The sequence below is a fragment of the Macrobrachium rosenbergii genome, chromosome 45 (assembly GCF_040412425.1).
Source record: "Macrobrachium rosenbergii isolate ZJJX-2024 chromosome 45, ASM4041242v1, whole genome shotgun sequence".
Lineage (NCBI taxonomy): Eukaryota > Metazoa > Arthropoda > Malacostraca > Decapoda > Palaemonidae > Macrobrachium > Macrobrachium rosenbergii.
The window spans coordinates 31,548,260-31,566,879 of NC_089785.1; the positions used below are offsets into that span (position 1 = coordinate 31,548,260).

General features: G+C 37.9%; 1 protein-coding gene and 1 long non-coding RNA gene across 5 annotated transcripts in view; one reads left to right on the forward strand and one right to left on the reverse strand.

The window, feature by feature from the left end:
* LOC136829875 (uncharacterized) overlaps positions 1-18,620 on the forward strand; it is a 304,668-nt gene that overhangs the window by 55,632 nt on the left and 230,416 nt on the right. The window lies entirely within an intron of this gene.
* The window catches only part of LOC136829873 (uncharacterized), a 231,531-nt gene that overhangs the window by 44,040 nt on the left and 168,871 nt on the right, over positions 1-18,620 (reverse strand). For 2 of the 4 annotated variants that reach the window (XM_067088933.1, XM_067088932.1), the window contains exon 3: positions 10,912-10,933. The exons of 1 other annotated variant lie outside the window; for it this stretch is intronic. The gene's annotated coding sequence lies outside the window, so the exon portion shown is untranslated. Of the gene's footprint in view, positions 1-1,492; positions 2,397-10,911; positions 10,934-18,620 lie in introns of those variants that run through there. One more of the 4 variants, XM_067088935.1, reaches the window with a different exon arrangement.

An 18,620-nucleotide genomic window follows, 5' to 3' on the forward strand; every position in this document is an offset into this window, starting at 1 on the left:
TCGCCTTACAAACAAGGCGAATGTCCTCCAGGCATTGGTAGGCTCCTGACGCCGATGCTAATAAGTCAAGCTTGTACTACTGCTTTGGAGCTTCCTCGTTTTCCCAGACTCTGCTTTCTTCATTCTTACTTTGGTGTCTCTCTTTGTTGATATTTGTTTGTTAAATTACTTTTCGTGTCTTTGTTATCTCCTTTTTTTGCTTCGTTTTTATGAGTGTTGGGCAACTTGTCTTGCAGACAAGTTGCGTAATGAGTTTTAGTTCTGTATTGCTATTACCTCCTCGTAGTATTTTTATCTTCACTCTGACCCTTAAGAAAGAGAGCGAGAATCTTGCCTCGTGGAAAAGGGAGGGTTGTAGGGAATTGCGAGCACAGAGAAGCTGGTGAAGTAACCACAGCATGTCCATGTAAGGCAGCAAAATTATGTCAGCGAGTCGATAAACCGAAGGATTACCATCTAGGTACTGTTGAAATCACCGAAGCAATTTTTTTAAATTTTATAGATTACTCTGAAAGTTCCAGTATTTTGCCTTGAATTAAAACAAAAATAATTTATTATACTAATATGATTCCGGTTTTTAAAAGTTACAGTTTTTTACTGTTCAATCAATAAAGTCAAGTTTGTAGTCGACACTGCAAAAATTACTTAACTCTGAAACTGACACCATTTTACTTAATGCGTTAATGTTGAAAAACTGCATGTTGCCAAGTGGCCTTTTACGTGCTTGCTAAATTACTTGTGTTTTTTTATCTGTACCCATTACTTAAAATGCTTTAAAAGAAGCAAATTGCGGTTTTTGCACTTGAGAAATTACTGTATTTAAGACTTATCATTTTCTCTCTCTCTCTGTCTCTCTCTCCCCCTCCGTAAATTTCGGATTTACTGAACTAGTTTCTATACTTAAAAACGAAAATGTTTTGTCTTGAAAGAGACCCGTGTGTTGCGTAACATTTGTTACGTAATAATTTTGTGACTCTGAAATTACAGTTTCACCTGGTGGGCTTTTTTCTTTTTTGCTTTAACGAATCGGAAAGAAGAAATTGTGTCGTCACTTAAGGAATAGTGTGTCAAATACGAGGTCAGTTTTTTTCTTTTTTTACTTAAGGAATGACAGTGCTGAACGAGATTGGTGGTTTACGTTGAAAATAATGATGATTGGCGCTTCCTTTTTTCGTAAGCTGTAGGACACATGTTAAAAGTAGGGTACTGTTCTAATTATATATATATATATATATATATATATATATATATATATATATATATATATATATATATATATATATATACAGTATATATATATATATAATATTTGTGCGTGCATAATCATGCATTTTGTATATATATATATATATATATATATATATATATATATATATATATATATATATATATATATATATATATATATATATATATATATATATATATTGTGTGTGTGCATACATAACGGTACATAAATAATTTTCTTCAAGAAACTAAAAACTTCCCTTACCTTGTATTTATATTTATATCACAGAAGAGGACGTAGAATGTTGCAATTAAAAAATATTCTTACACCTAAACTTATAAATTGCGTCAGGTAAGCCAGGTCATTTTTATCTGTTTTTTTTTTTTTCTGTCTCGTCAAATCTCCCACTGTCAGAATATTGGGACCAACCCAAAGACTTCCGCTTTCTCTCGTCAATATTTTGCTACAAATTCCGCTAACGGGATGTCTCTTAGCTAACTTTTAAATGCTATGTACGATTCACATTGTTATAAATTTGGGATCTGGAGCGATTTTCATCCAAGATTTTTTCTATTTTTCCCTTTTATAATTTATGTCTTTCACTCAAGATGCACACGTATCAGGCACTATAGTTTGCTTTTTCTCACTTTCCCTAGATATTTGGTGTTTTATTTATTGTTTTTTCAATGATGACTTGAGGATTTTCAGAACGATTTAATTTCCAAACGTAAAAAACTCCGGCACGCACTGATAATTAGTTATCTCGCAAGATTTACAGCTTCCAAGATGTGGTGTCCACTCAGCCTCTCCTTACAGGCGAATGTAGTGATGTCATGATTTTTGTCAAATGACGTCCTCCTCCTCCCCCTCCTGTCTTGCTGGTGACACACTCGATCGAGAAAATAAAAATGGCTATAACACCGCTGATTGATATCGAACGCTAACGGGATGATTATTCACAGAACAACCGTTACCAATTCTGTTTGATTTTCGGTTGAGTTTTACACTTTCACGAGGAAAAGAGAAGAAGGCGCTTTCTACCGAAAGTACTTCAGAGGGGACTAGCACAGTATAGAGAGCCTTCGGTGTGACGTAAGCTGGTGTGATGGTGTCGGCCCGACGATTCGTCTAAGACTGACTTGTGGACGCCACGTTCCAACTTCCTCCACCTTCCACCACCCAACCACCACCTACCCCTTTTCCCCTCCACAAGTGGCTTTGAGGCGCTCCTGCGCGCTAGCACACACACACACCGCTGTTGACAAGTTGCACCGCTCATTGCAGTTGCAGAAGCTCATATGATATCCTACCGCAACGGCTTGGCGGAAGGATACGTCGTTCGGCGTCGTCGTCGTCATCATCGTCCTCCCCTGGGCCTACTACTGTAGAACTTCTTCGCCAATCTTCTTGTGGCTCTTCCTCTGGATTTCGGGCCGCCCTCCGGTTCATGGAAGACTTGAAGTTCGCCGCTACGGCATATTCAGGTTATTTACGAGTAAAAACCAGAAGAAAAAACAAATAATGCTTAGCTTAGCTGTTAGACCTTGGGATTAACATATCTGCATTGAATTGTGTCCGTAAATGCCACTCTTTCCGCTGATTGCGTTTGGTTTAGCGGTTTAGCCAAAGAAGCAACACGCTCTCTGGACAGATAGGTCTAGCTTTTCATGTTCATTTGCGAAGTGCACGAAAAAAAAGTGGTTTACCTGGGCACCAGTCACCGTAAATTACCTTTTCAATAATATTATACCCAATCATGCCACCGCTTCGGATAGTACTGTTTGGTGTGGCCGTGCGCCTCGGCGCATAAGTTTGGCTGGGAGTTACTAAGAGTGGAAATGACGCATAAATGACACACATATTGGTACTGGGGAGTAGAATTAAGGCTGCTCCGTGGAAAAACTAGCCAGACTAGTCAAAAGACGCCCAGGGAGAATAAAACTCGAATGCTTTATTCCAGCCTCTTCCGAGGTGGAAGTTCTGTAGCCTCCTGAAACTCTCAGGTGCGGTGGTTTGTAAGCCTTCGGGAACGGCTGTGTTTTTCTTCATTTCTTCTACGAGGAGATGGACTTCGTTTTCCTTTCGAATGTGTGTTCTATGTTTCATTGCAAATAAGTTGATCAGAAGAGTTTTTTTTTATTAATTTGTATTTAAATTGGTTGCACAAATACGCAGCTGTTTTCTATAAATGGGGTGATGCTTCGTAAACCTTGAAAGCGAAGCAGATACATACATACACTACAGTACATGTTCTTTGCCGCTGATGGATGCAAATATGCACGCTTAGATTCGCATCTGTACAAACCTAGAGAGAGAGAGAGAGAGAGAGAGAGAGAGAGAGAGAGAGAGAGAGAGAGAGAGAGAGAGAGAGGAGAGCGAGCGAGCGAGCACGCGCAGATGGTCGTCTCGAAGCTCGGGCTGGTATTGAGAAGTCATTTGCCTCTTGGTTTAAAAGCCGCAGAAATCTCCTTGGCCCAAGGCTAACGTAACCTCAGTGCATGTTCCGAAGACGAGCTGCTCTGTCGGAGGGAAAACTGCAGCTGCTCGGGCGATGTTTCCGTTGGAAACTCTTAAAAAGTTTTCCCCCCTTTGGAAAAAGGAAACAGTAATTTGATGGGAAAGGTGGTTTTTCTCTTTTAAATGAATGGAGTGGACAACCTACTGCCCTGGAGTTAGCCCAGACCGAGTTCATCAAAATAAAAACCGAGCTAAACAAGAAGTTGCTGTCGGCCATAAGTGGTCTGTCTACAAGCTCTGTTGTCTATGGTACTGTGGCATGCTTTCCTTTAAAACATATATTCCACATTTTCAGTCTAGTTTCCACTCTCTCAGCCTATTATCTCATTTTTCATGTTATTAACTCTAATGATTCCAAATGAGTCAAAGCGTATCTATGTAACAAAAGAAAAGAAACTAGATTGAAAAATAATGATAGCATGACGGCCTCTGCTAAACCTAGCAGAGCTTCAGCCAGAGAAACATTTCGGCGGTTTAACCGTAAAAGAGATAACCATATCTGATATTGGACTACGTGATACTTCTGCAGTTTATCCAGCAGTGGATATTAAAATTGATGTTTTCAAGATTTTTCTTTTTAAATTAAGCAGCACGTCTCAAGAATAGAGGTGAAGAAGATATATATAGAAAGATATTTGACAGTAGTAGTCTTAAAATCAAACACAACCTTGCTTAGATTAGGCCTATGTTATAGTTAAATTCTTGCGTATTGTAGACTTACAGAATAGATTTTCCTACTTTTTTATGAACATAGAAATATATTTACAGTTGGATTACTTGCGCAAAATGCCTTAGCATTTTGAAGGTATGAAATCTATGCCCATAAAAATAAAATGATCTAAAAGTAACCCTTTGGCAACTCAGCAGCTGTGACGTTCTGGCTAAAGAAATAAAGAGCGGATTAAAACCTTTCCAGTAAATAGTGTTAGGCAATAAAAGTACATCGCATAAAAACATGTTGAAAAATAATGAGACGCAATCCATATAACCACCATGCATAACAAAACGTGAATAAAACATCGCGAGTGAAAATACCGAGACAAAAAGAAGAGAAAAATCAAAAGCAGGAAAACTACAAGTAAGATGACGCTTAAGTGCCATCAGCAGCCACCGAAAAAGGACGACGTGTGTGCAGTCATAATTCTGAGCTAAATTTGGAGCACAGGCGAACGAATTCGGCCCGCGGGCGAAAGTTGGTAAAAAGTGAAGACGTCGTTGAAAGTGCCAGCAGGTTATTTGATTCTGAACGCTTGCTTGTGTGTGTGTGTGTGTGGGGCGGGGGGGGGTATGTGTATGTGTGTGTGTGTGTGTATTTGTGAATTTTCAAAGATTGCCAGTCCTTTACGCCACAGATTCTATGCAGGCAGTGCAAAGCGTGTGTGTGTTTGTGTGTATTTGCAAATTTTTAAAGCTCGTCAGTCCATATTTGGGCAACTAAATTTATGCAGGCGATGCAAAAGCTCCTACCTTTTTTCCTTCTTTCAGAACGTAACAGCCACACTGCACTTCCCTAGAGGAGACTTGGCTCAGTAATTGCTTCATCCGTCCCAATCTTGGCTTCCATACACACTTACTCTCTTCCAAGTTCCTTTTTCAGACGCTTTTGCTAATTTTCTTGCTTTTTCGCCCGTTCTGTGACTTGCGTCTTCCCTTATTCTGCCATTTCCAATTATATTTTACTTCCAGATTCCCATAATTAACATGGTTAAAGCTCAGCGTAGGTAAAAAGACGGATTGGATGATGTTAGTTGTTGCGAAAAGTTAATAATTTTGAAATGTGAGCGAGAAGGGCTAGATGTCAGATACATGTAAGTGGACCAGTGTCTCTTTTGAGGGGTTAAACGTGCTATTAACAAACCTGCGTAGGTCAGTGAATTGGTTAATACTACAGAAGTTTCCTGAATTTGTTTTAAACCATCAGCAGGTAAAGCTTGTGCATGTCAGTAACCTTTGTCTCTAGTTTCTGTAGAGCCACCATACTCCAGGAAATATATGTGAGAATGTGCAGTAAGTGTCGCAGAACGGGTGAAGCAAGGAAGGAAGCAGGAGGCGTGCTAAAGATTGGGAAGAAGCTTTGAGTGTCTTATAGGAGCCCAGGTGTGAAGGTAAAAGTTAAGACGGTTGAGCCAGCTCTCCCTTTGGGAAATTAAGTGTGACTTTAAGAAAAAACAAGTAAAAAATGCACAGAAGTTTCTGTAGCACAGTCGAGTTTTCTGTACAGAGTATAATGCTGCATGGAACTCTCAGACACGGCCCATGAAACTCAGCTGCGGCCCATGAAACTTTCATCCACCGCCGATGGTAGCCTGTGTTGTTGGCACCTATAGCGGTTCCAGGCGCATGATCATGGCTAACTTTAACTGATGGGAGGGAAATGTGGAGACAAGCATAAGTAGCAGTAAAAAGATTAACTACCAAGCTGGACTGATAGAGCGTTTTGAGATGGTGCAGACATGTATTGAAAAAGAGCATGTCATTTGAAAGTTATAAGAGGCAGAGATCGGAATTTCGTGCGCGGTAGATCAATGTGTCTGTCTGTGCGCGCAAAGAGGTTTGACGACCGGCTGATGAACCTTTGTGTCTTGTATATGAACTGTCTGAAACTGCGGAAGTTGTCTGTATAGGGATTCGTCCACGATTCAGCAGTCCAGGTCAACCGGTATGACTCGAGACTGAGTACTCTGATTCTCATCGAAGTGATGTAATATATATTATGTATGTGTGCGTATGTGATATATATATATATATATATATATATATATATATATATATATATATATATATATATATATATATATATATATATATATATATATATATATACATACATACATACATACACACACACACACACACACACACACACACACACACATATATATATATATATATATATATATATATATATATATATATATTAATTATATATACACTTACAGTATATATTACATCACTTCGGTGAGAATCAATGTATTCAGCCTCGAGTGAAATCGCACCTGGAATTGGCCCATGTAGGTACTTGTAACATCAAATAAATTATAATTAAGTTCTTATCAATTCTGATTACGTACAATTCTTCTGGGTGTTATAACGGGCTGAATACCAACCTCGGTGTCCTTTTAACCAGGAGGAATAGAAGCCAAATTTGGAAAACTCATTTTCTTTATTACGAGTGACGCTTACGTTGTCTTTTTACGTTGCATTTTTCATTTGTTTTTTTTCGGTCGCAGGCATTTAAGTATGAAGCAGAAAGCCTAAGATAAATATTAAATTCAAGATAAATTAACTTAATCAAACGTAAACCTGAAGAACAATGCAACCAAATCAAGGCAAAAAAGTTAAGTGTGATGTTTTGCTCCCAAACTTGCTTGACAACTTCTCTCATCTATTTTAAAGGTCTCGATATTCGCCTCCTAATTGAAAGAATCACATTTTAACTTCGCCAACGAAGTTTTATATTTTAACTTCGCCAACAAAGATTTACATTTTAACTTCTCCAACGAAGTTTCATATTTTAACTTCGCCAATGAAGTTTTATATTTTAACTTCGCCAACGAAGTGTTATATATTTTTAACTTCGCCAACGAAGATTTACATTTTAACTTCGCCAACGAAGTTTTATATTTTAACTGCACCAAATAACTCGTGGGGTTTTTCACTAGTAACTGCTTTTTATTACGCACGAGCTGACAGGATATGTTGAGTAATGCTGAATATTTTTAATGCAAGTTGGAGAAACATTCATTAGTGGCCATTTTAAGTGATTCACTAACAGTGGTGTAGTTCAATATGATGATTTGTCGTCAAGAAAACCATTTTGCACTTTATCCATTTAGATATTTGCTTCTAATAAAAGATTTGGTATTAGATTATTCATATTTTGTTGGTGTAGTTCAATACGATGATTTGTTATCAAGAAAATTTTGCACATTAATGTAGTTTGCTTCTAGGAAAAGGATTGATATTGATGATCTTAATTGTTTTGGCGTCAGTCTGCGAGATAAAAAAGAGAAATTATATAATAACTGTGATATATTCATTGTTTTCTGTAGCCGTTGTTGCCAATCTGAATTTGAAGCAGCAGCAGTTGCATCCTTCTTAACGAAACGCGTCGCCAATAACAGAAAAAAACTGGCCCCCGGTCAAAGAGTCAGTTTGGTGACCTAGCAAGCTCATCAGTGCAAACAGGATACAGTACAGTTTTTTTTTGTTTTTACTTTTTTTTCATGACAACCTTTCTACGCTGCATTCTCACGGGTTGTGTGCTCTCTCTCTCTCTCTCTCTCTCTCTCTCTCTCTCTCTCTCTCTCTCTCTCTCTCTCTCTCTCTCTCTCTCTCAGTTCGTTAGCAGCTGTCTCCTTAAACCATATGTCTCATTGTCCAATTCTGTCTGTCTGTTGGGTTGTAACCATATACTCCAAGTTTTTATTCCTTGGGTACGTTTCTCTCTCTCTCTCTCTCTCTCTCTCTCTCTCTCTCTCTCTCTCTCTCTCTCTCTCTCTCTCTCTCTCTCTCTCGTATGTAACCTTGACCTAATTCCGCAGCTGTTTTTGCTCTGGCAAGGTCGACCCAGTTGGGGATGCCTTTGGCATAATTTCTTTTCAAACATATTTCCAGAAGTGTTAAATTTACGTTCTTAATAAAAAGAAAGTAGATTAGCGCACTTTTTACACCAAAAGATGTCTTTCTTTTGATATCGTTTGTAATTCAAAATAAAATTGCTATGCTTATGTTGCGCGAAATGTTTTGAATCTTTTTCTTCAAATTTTTAAAATATTTTAAATATTTATTGCTTATTATTGAAAGATAGAAATATGCATTGCTATACTACAATTATAGATAGAGTTTTTCATTGCTATAATACATAAGCCCTGTCATACCTTGTACACTCCAAATTTATTTTCAAGTTTATCTTCATTTTTATGTATATTGTTTATCAAGAGTAAAGTCGACAGTGGTATGCCACATGATCTCTCGAACACTTTGTATTTTAATCTTTTCTTCAGAGACTTAATATTTATTGATTGGTGTTCATTAAATAACGTTGGTTGCAGTTTATAAATATTCCCATAAAATCATCACAAGTTTCTGCGATGTAAATGGAGTCTATGTAAGAATATGTGGACGGGAGAGTGACTGGTTTGATGTTAAAGTTAGTGTTATACAAATATAATGGGAATTATTTGTTTATACAACTTTGTTTAGACTTACTTCCAAGGGAAAGTCATGTAATAATAATCAATTATTTCTTTTGGTTAATTCACCGCTTGGTTTTGCGATCAGTGAGTTTGGTCAGTACGCAGACTGGTGACCAGTGAATGCCAGGTGATAAATTTGTTTAGAATCGAAATACAGTCGTGTAGACTATATTAAAGGTAGCACTAAACACAACCTTTTCTAAGCAGCATTGCAGAAATCAAATCAGGCTGGTTTTTTTGTATGACTTGCTCACTGCCCGTAAATTACAAGCGGTGTAATTAATGTTGCCTGGTGATAACAGTTCGCCAAACAGCCCCTTTTCAGCGTCTATTAAGTCCGTGGTCGTTAATTTCAGACGGTAATTAGCCTTAATGAGCCTTTGTGCTGTTGCGGTTCCGATGGACTTTCTGATTGGTTTATGAGAATTAGATAGCCTGTGTTTTTTTTTATTGTTTCTTCTGAAAATGTAGCACTGTTTTCTTTTATATTGTTCTTAGTGAATTGTTTTTTATTTATGTTTTAGTGTTAATATAATCGTTATTTGAAGATCTGTTATTTTTTAGTTGATTATTGCGGAAATACAGGTTTTCTTAAAAAAATTTTTTTTTATTAAAAGTAGGAACAATTTTTGTATTAACTTTGTGTGTTTAAGTCGGTCTTGTATAGATTTCGATTTATTATTATTATTATTATTATTATTATTATTATTATTATTATTATTATTATTATTATTATTATTATTATGTGGAAAGTCTTTTCAATCACTTGAGCAATGTTTGGTCTGGTCATTACTCGGATGGTTACCGACCATTAATGCCAAACACCGAAGACCCGTTACTGAAGCCAGGTGACCAACACTATTCAAGTCTAATCTGAACGGCAGTGGTTCACAGGAAGAAGTGAGCAAACATCAGAGGTAAAATGTTAACTCATTAACTGCCAGCATATTTCATGTGGCATCACGTAACCTTTATAAGTCTTATCAACCAAATGAGATTTAAGATATAAAAGAAACAACACTGACATTACCTATAAGCAAAGAGCACTGAGATATAACCCCATTCTCGGCCACCCATATCATCTGGACACAGTGCTGTTTCTCAAACGCCTTTGTCGAGGACGATAGACGTTACGTAACGAGACGCAGCTTCTCAAGAGATTGAAAGATGACGAGCTAAGTAGCACCTCAAAATGAAGAGCGGTGTAACTGTTACGCATCTCGAGCTGGGGAGTTATATAACAGTTATGGGTCGCTGGGCTGTTTCATCTCGTTAGCGCGTTCAGAAATAGACGGGCGCATCTGAGCTAAGTACTCTGGGTACGTTTTTAATCCTCGTAATGTGAGCTGTACTCTCGCGTCGAGTAAGGGAGTTTTATCACTGGTTCGAAGCGCCAACGACGTCGCATCAGTTTTAATAACCTGTGTTGGTGTTTATCTGTTTATTTATGTAGGGTTTTTTTTCTTTTGGGGCGGGGGGCTGAGTTACTCTTTATTTACTTGTAATTTTGTTTCCTAAATATTTAAACTTGGGAGTCTAGTTTGCTTTGTTAATATAATAATAATAATAATAATAATAATAATAATAATAATAATAATAATAATAATAATAATAATTTCCCTCGGAGATGTTACAGAATAACTGTATACTTCATATTTATGTCCTGTTTATACATCTATTTTTTATGTTTTTCTCCCAGGATTTAAAAACTGTTATTCTCATCATAAAACTTAAGAAGAAAAAACAGGGTCGGTGTGTGGCTTTAGCTTTTACTATTTATTTATTTATTTTTTTGCAGCTTCGTACAGACGTGAGCTGAATATCAATCGCCCTTACGTAACACAGACACGCACGTGTAAACTTACGCACTTACATTATGAATATATTATATGATATGCTGCTCGTTAAATCTGTTTCTTTAATTGATATGTCAGTATTGTTATAGACGAGGTTTTATAAGGTACTCACGTTACTGGCGAGAAGTTAAGCCCTGAAAAGAAAAAAATACATTTTATAAGACTTGTCTTATTAAGAAATTACTGAGCAGTAGAGGTCTTAACGTGTAAAAGAACATCTGTTGTTTTATATATATATATATATATATATATATATATATATATATATATATATATATATAGAGAGAGAGAGAGAGAGAGAGAGAGAGAGAGAGAGAGAGAGAGAGAGAGAGAGAGAGAGAGAGAGAGAGAGAGATGGATAGATAAAAGGTATATAATCTGACACAAACAAATACAAACATTATATATATATATATATATATATATATATATATATATATTATATATATATATATATATATATATATATATATATATATAATATATAATGTATATTTACGTGAAAACTTACTCAGCAGATTACTAATATTATCTAGCCTTCATAGATGTAGAATAAATTATCTTTAAACACTCGCCTCACTTGCACGATCATAAACCTTCATTTATAATGATGATAACGATAAAATAAATTCATAATAGTAAGGTACATTTCACTCTTGGTGTAATAGTTTACACTGGCGTACTCACTTAAATGATTCCTTTAGAACTGACTAGGAATTATCTAACCTATAACTTTGCATAATAATAGTCTTTTTGGGCATATTCCCTTTTGAATATATGCGTCCCATAAATAATGCCAGCAAAAGGTAAAACTGTTCAGCAGTACAAACTCATTTTCAATCAAATAATACTGGAAGGAAAAAACCAATTTTGTAACCATCAATTATATGAAGACACACTTGGTAGAGGGTTGTACAGCATTACCCCATATTGGAAGGATTCATAGTGTTATACACTTTATTACCCCATATTAGAAAGAGTCATTGTGTTTTACATTGTATTACCCCACATTGGAATGAGTCATAGTGTTTTACACTGTATTGCACCACATTAGAAGGAGTCATAGTGTTTTACATTGTATTACACCACATTAGAAAGAGTCATAGTGTTTTACACTGTATTAGCCCACATTAGAAAGAGTCATATTGTTTTACATTGTATTACCTCACATTGGAAAGAGTCATAGTGTTTACAGTGTACTACACCACATTGGAAAAAGTCATAGTGTTTTGCATTGTGTTGCACCACATCAGAAAGAGTCATAGTGTTTTACAATGTATTGCACCACATTAGAAAGAATCATAGTGTTTTACACTGTATTATCCCACTTTGGAAAGAGTCATAGTGTTGTACACTGTATCCCATGTTGGAAAGAGTCATAGTGTTTGACACTGCATTACCCCACATTGGAAAGAGTCATAGTGTTTTACACTGGATTACCCCACATGGGAAAGAATCATAGTGTTTTACCCCACATTGGAAAGAAAGTCATAGTGTTTGACACTGTATTAACCCATATTAGAGAGAGTCATAGTGTTTTACACTGTATTAACCCATATTAGAGAGAGTCATAGTGTTTTACACTGTATTACCTCGTACTGGAAAGTGTCATAGTGTTTTACACTGTATTACCCCACATTGGAAAGAAAGAGTCATAGTCTTTTACACTGTATTACCCCATATTGGAAAGAGCCATAGTGTTTTACACTGTATTGCACCACATTAGAAGGAGTCATAGTGTTTTACATTGTATTACACCACATTAGAAAGAGTCATAGTGTTTTACACTGTATTACCCCACATTAGAAAGAGTCATATTGTTTTACATTGTATTACCCCACATTGGAAAGAGTCATAGTGTTTTACACTGTATTACACCACAATGGAAAGAGTCATAGTGTTTTACACTGTATTGACCACATTAGAAAGAGTCATAGTGTTTTACAATGTATTACACCACATTAGAAAGAATCCTAGTGTTTTACACTATATTACCCCATTTTGGAAAGAGTCATAGTGTTGTACACTGTATCCCATGTTGGAAAGAGTCATTGTGTTTCACACTGTATTACCCCATGTTGGAAAGAGTCATAGTGTTTTACACTGGATTACCCCACATGGGAAAGAGTCATAGTGTTTTACACTGGATTACCCCACATGGGAAAGAGTCATAGTGTTTTACCCCACATTGGAAAGAAAGTCATAGTGTTTGACACTGTATTAACCCATATTAGAGAGAGTCATAGTGTTTTACACTGTATTACCTCGTACTGGAAAGTGTCATAGTGTTTTACACTGTATTACCCCACATTGGAAAGAAAGAGTCATAGCGTTTTACACTGTATTACCCCATATTGGAAAGAGTCATAGTGTTTTACACTGTATTACCCCACATTGGAAAGAGTGAGTCATAGTGTTTTATATTGTATTACCCCATATTGGAAAGAGTCATAGTGTTTTACACTGTATTACCCCAGATTGGAAAGAAAGAGTCATAGTGTTTTACATTGTATTACCCCATATTGGAAAGAGTCATAGTGTTTTACACTGTATTACCCCATATTGGAAAGAGTCATAGTGTTTTACACTTTATTACCCCACATTGGAAAGAGTGAGTCATAGTGTTTTATATTGTATTACCCCATATTGGAAAGAGTCATAGTGTTTTACACTGTATTACCCCAGATTGGAAAGAAAGAGTCATAGTGTTTTACATTGTATTACCCCATATTGGAAAGAGTCATAGTGTTTTACACTGTATTACCCCATATTGGAAAGAGTCATAGTGTTTTACACTGTATTACCCCACACTGGAAAGAAAGTCATAGTGTTTTACACTGTATTACCCCATATTGGAAAGAGTCATAGTGTTTTACACTGTATTACCCCATATTGGAAAGAGTCATAGTGTTTTTCACTGTATGGCCCCATGTTGGAAAAAATTAGAGCATTATACACTATATTACCCTATATTGGATAGATTTATAGTATCAGTCACTATATTATCCAATACTGAGAAGATTTATATTGTTATAAACTGTATTATCCAATCTTAAAAAGAATTATTGTATTATATACTATATTACCCCATATTGGACAGATTTATAGGGTTATAAACTGTTTTACCCAATGTTAGAAAGAATGATAGTGTTATACACTATATTACCAAATTATGGAATTACCAAATTATGGAAAAACTTATAGGCCTCTGGGTTTTACAGACTAGCTTAAAAAAATAGTGTGGCCTTGTTATCACATGATTATGAAATCACGAAGTGACGTCATAAGGTTAGACAGTCCTGCCCAGAAATGCAAATGCAGTGGACCTGTTTAGGACCCTACCCCATACCCATACCCTATACCAAACTTATCCACACACACACCTCCCTTCTATTTGGAAGTAAAATTTCTTCTGCTCCAGAAGATGGTCTGCTTTTTTTATTTTATTTTTTTTTTTTTTACTTTGTCTTTTATGTCTTCCTGCTCCCTGAGTCAGTTCTCATCTCTACCCCACGGCGCGCCTTCCTCCCCCGGCCCCCCCCCCCTCTCTCTCTCTCGCTGCTTCTTCTTGAAAGATGCTCTTCATGTCCTTGTGTAGGAAGATTGGTCATGCTGTTCATTGTGTGTGTTTGAGTTTCTGTCGATTGCCGTCTCTGTGAGCTAATGCTTTGTTTTATGCTGTTTTTATTGTTTTGTTTTTGTTATTCAGAGCTGTTGCATTTGTCAGTGAAAGTAAGTAACTGTATGGATAAAGTGTCGTTGTTTTGTGCGATTTGTGTGTGTGTGTGTGTGTGTATGTGTGTCTGTTAATTAGATTTTACGGTCGGTTTTAATTGCCTTGGTCTATGCGTTCTGTGTGCGTTTTTTTTTTTTTTTTATCAAGTTTGTTCTTCATCCCTCTGGTATGTACAATACAGTATGGTTTTTTCAAGTTTTTTTTGTGGGTATTATTTATTTTGTCAGTTTTCTAAACCTGTTATGGCGCACTTGTTGACTGTCCGTAACGGGAAAACTCGTCTTAATTCCCTTATTCCTTTTATTTATTTAATTTTTCTCTTATACCAACTTCACTCGCTTGAGTAATTTTAACCTTTGTTACCCCATTTTTATTATCGTTGATATTTTGCTTCGTTCATTTTTTTAATGGGTTTTTAATGAGCTCAAGACCTGAGAAGTTTAGAAGCATCGGAGACGACAGCCTGGGTGGGGTGGGGTGGTGGAAAGGTGGTGAAGGGGAGTGGTTTGGTGGGGAGCGGGGCGGGGGAGTTATCTTGGCAGGTTTGAGGGCCACAGGAATTTCCTCTTGTCGCTCTTCCTGCGGTTGTGACCTCACATGACCCCTTTCTGTACATGTATGAGTCTTGGAAGCTTCACTCACTGTGTGAGTGTGAGCTCTTTTTTGTGACTTATTACTGAACTCGTCAAGCTTTGAATGCCTGTTTTAAGTTTCTAAACATTCTTTTTAGGGAGAATAGCATTGCCAGCCCATGACCCTCTTCGGGTGGGCATGGGGGCTTCCATGGCAACATTGTTTGGCACCCGTTGTTGGCTTCCATGAATCGGTTTTATTCTGTTTTTTAATATAACAATTTAGATTTTTTAATTTGCGCAACTTAATGGCAGCTGAAAGCCTTGATCTTTGCACAACTTAATGCCATCTGGGGGCCTTTTACTTTTGCAGAACTTAGTGACATGCAAAAGCCTTTGAATTTTTGCAGGATTTAGTGGCATCTGGAAGCCTTCAAGTTTTCCAGACCTCAGTGGTTGTTGGAAGCCTTGCACTTTTAAAGAACTTAGTGGCTGTTAGAAGACTTGAACTTTTCCAGAACTTGATGGCATCTGAAATATCAGAGTGTATGGCAACTGGAAACATCGAACTTTTGTAGAACCTTATGGTAGCTGAAAGCCTTCAACCCGTCTAGCACGTAATGGCTACCAGAAACCTTGAACTTTTCAAGAACTTAATGGTAGCCAGAAGCCTTGAACATTTGCAGAGATGAGGGCAACTGGAATCCTTGATCTTTTGCAGAACTTGAGAGCAACTGGAAGCCTTGAACTTTTACAGAACTTGAGGGCAACTGGAAGCCTTGAACTTTTACAGAACTTGAGGGCAACTGGAAGCCTTGAACTTTTACAGAACTTAAGGGCAACTGGAAGCCTTGAACTTTTGTAGAACTTGAGAGCAACTGGAAGCCTTGAACTTTTGCAGAACTTGAGGGCAACTGGAAGCCTTGAACTTTTGCAGAACTTGAGGGCAACTGGCAGCCGTGAACTTTTCCAGAAATTGAGGGCAACTAGAAGCCTTGAACTCTGCAGAACTTGGGGGCGACTAGAAGCTTTGAACTTTGGCAGAACTTGAGGGCAACTGGAAGCCTTGAACTTATGCAGAACTTGATGGCAATTGGCAGCTTTGATCTTTTGCAGAAATTGAGGGCAACTGGAAGCCTTCAACTTTTGCAGAACTTGAGGGCAACTGGCAGCCCTGAACTTTTGCAGAAATTGAGGGCAACTGGAAGCCTTGAACTTTGCAGAACTTGATGGCAACTGGAAACCTTGAACTTTTACAGAACTTGATGGCAATTGGCAGACTTGATCTTTTGCAGAACTTGAGGGCCACTGGAAGCCTTGAATTTTTGCAGAACTTGAGGGCAACTGGAAGCCATGAACTTTTGTAGAAATTAAGGGCAACTGGAAGCCTTGAACTTTTGCAGAACTTGAGGGCAACTGAAAGCCTTGAACTTTTGCAGAACTTGATGGCAATTGGCAGCATTGATCTTTTGCAGAATTTGAGGGCAACTGGAAACCTTGAACTTTTGCAGAACTTGAAGGTAACTGGAAGCCTTGAACTTTTGCAGAAATTGAGGGCAACTGGAAGCCTTGAACTTTGCAGAACTTGAGGGCAACTAGAAGCTTTGAACTTTTGCAGAACTTGAGGGCAACTGGAAACCTTGAACTTTTGTAGAACTTGATGGCAATTGGCAGCTTTGATCTTTTGCAGAAATTGATGGCAACTGGAAGCCTTGAACTTTTACAGAACTTAAGGGCAACTGGAAGCCTTGAACTTTTGTAGAACTTGAGGGCAACTGGCAGCCCTGAACTTTTGCAGAAATTGAGGGCAACTGGAAGCCTTGAACTTTGCAGAACTTGATGGCAACTGGAAACCTTGAACTTTTACAGAACTTGATGGCAATTGTCAGACTTGATCTTTTGCAGAACTTTAGGGCAACTGGATGCCTTGAACTTTTGCAGAACTTGGGGGCAACTGGAAGCCATGAACTTTTGTAGAAATATAGGGCAACTGGAAGCCTTGCACTTTTGCAGAACTTGAGGGCAACTGAAAGCCTTGAACTTTTGCAGAACTTGATGGCAATTGGCAGCCTTGATATTTTGCAGAACTTGAGGGCAACTGGAAGCCTTGAACTTTTGCAGAACTTGAAGGCAACTGGAAGCCTTGAACTTCTACAGAACTTGATGGCAACTGGAAGCTTTGAACTTTTGCAGAACTTGATGGTAATTAGCAGCATTGATCTTTTGCAGAACTTGAGGGCAACTGGAAGCCTTGCACTTTTGCAGAACTTGAGGGCAACTGGAAGCCTTGAACTTTTTCAGAACTTGTTGGCAATTGGCAGCCTTGATCTTTTGCAGAACTTGTTGGCAATTGGCAGCCTTGATCTTTGCAGAACTTGATGGCAATTGGCAGCCTTGATCTTTTGCAGAACTTGAGTTCAACTGGAAGCCTTGAACTTTTGCAGAACTTGAGGGCAACTGGCAGCCCTAAACTTTTGTAGAAATTGAGGGCAACTGGAAGCCTTGAACTTTTGCAGAAGTTGATGGCAGTTGGCAGCCTTGATCTTTTGCAGAGTTTTAGGGCAATTGGAAGCCTTGAACTTTACAGAACTTGATTGCAACTGGAAGCCTTGAACTTTTGCAGGATTTGAGGTCAACTGGAAGCCATGAACTTTTGCAGAGCTTGAGGGCAACTGTAAAACCTTGAACTTTTGCAGAACTTGAGGGTAACTGGCAGCCGTGAACTTTTGTAGAAATTGAGGTCAACTGGAAGCCTTGATCCTTTGCAGAAATTGAGGGCAACTGGAAGCATTAAGTTAAGTATATCTTAGTTTTACCAGACCACTGAGCTGATTAACAGCTCTCCTAGGGCTGGCCCGAAGGATTAGACTTATTTTACGTGGCTAAGAACCAATTGGTTACTTAGCAACGGGACCTACAGCTTATTGTGGAATCCGAACCACATTATAGGAAGAAATTAATTTCTATCACCAGAAACAAATTCCTCTAACTCTTCATCAGCCGGCCACGGGAATTGAACTCCGGCCCATCGAATGACAGTCTGAAGCTCAACCGACTTGGCCAACAAAGGGCTTAACTGGAAGCATTGAACTTTTGTAGAACTTGAGGGCAACTGGAAGCCTTGACCTTTTGTAGAACTTGATGGCAATTGGCAGCATTGATCTTTTGCAGAACTTGAGGGCAACTGGAAGCCTTGAACTTTTACAGAACTTGAGGGCAACTAGAAGCCATGAACTTTTACAGAACTTGAGGGCAACTGGAATCCTTGAACTTTTGCAGAGCTTGATGGCAATTGGCAGCATTGATCTTTTGCAGAACTTGAGGGCAACTGGAAACCTTGAACTTTTACAGAACTTGAGGGCAGCTGGAAGCCTTGAACCTCTACAGAACTTGAGGGCAACTGGAAGTCTTGAACCTTTACAGAATTTAAGGGCAACTTGAACTTTTGCAGAACTTGATGGCAATTAGCAGCATTGATCTTTTGCAGAACTTGAGGGCAACTGGAAGCCATGA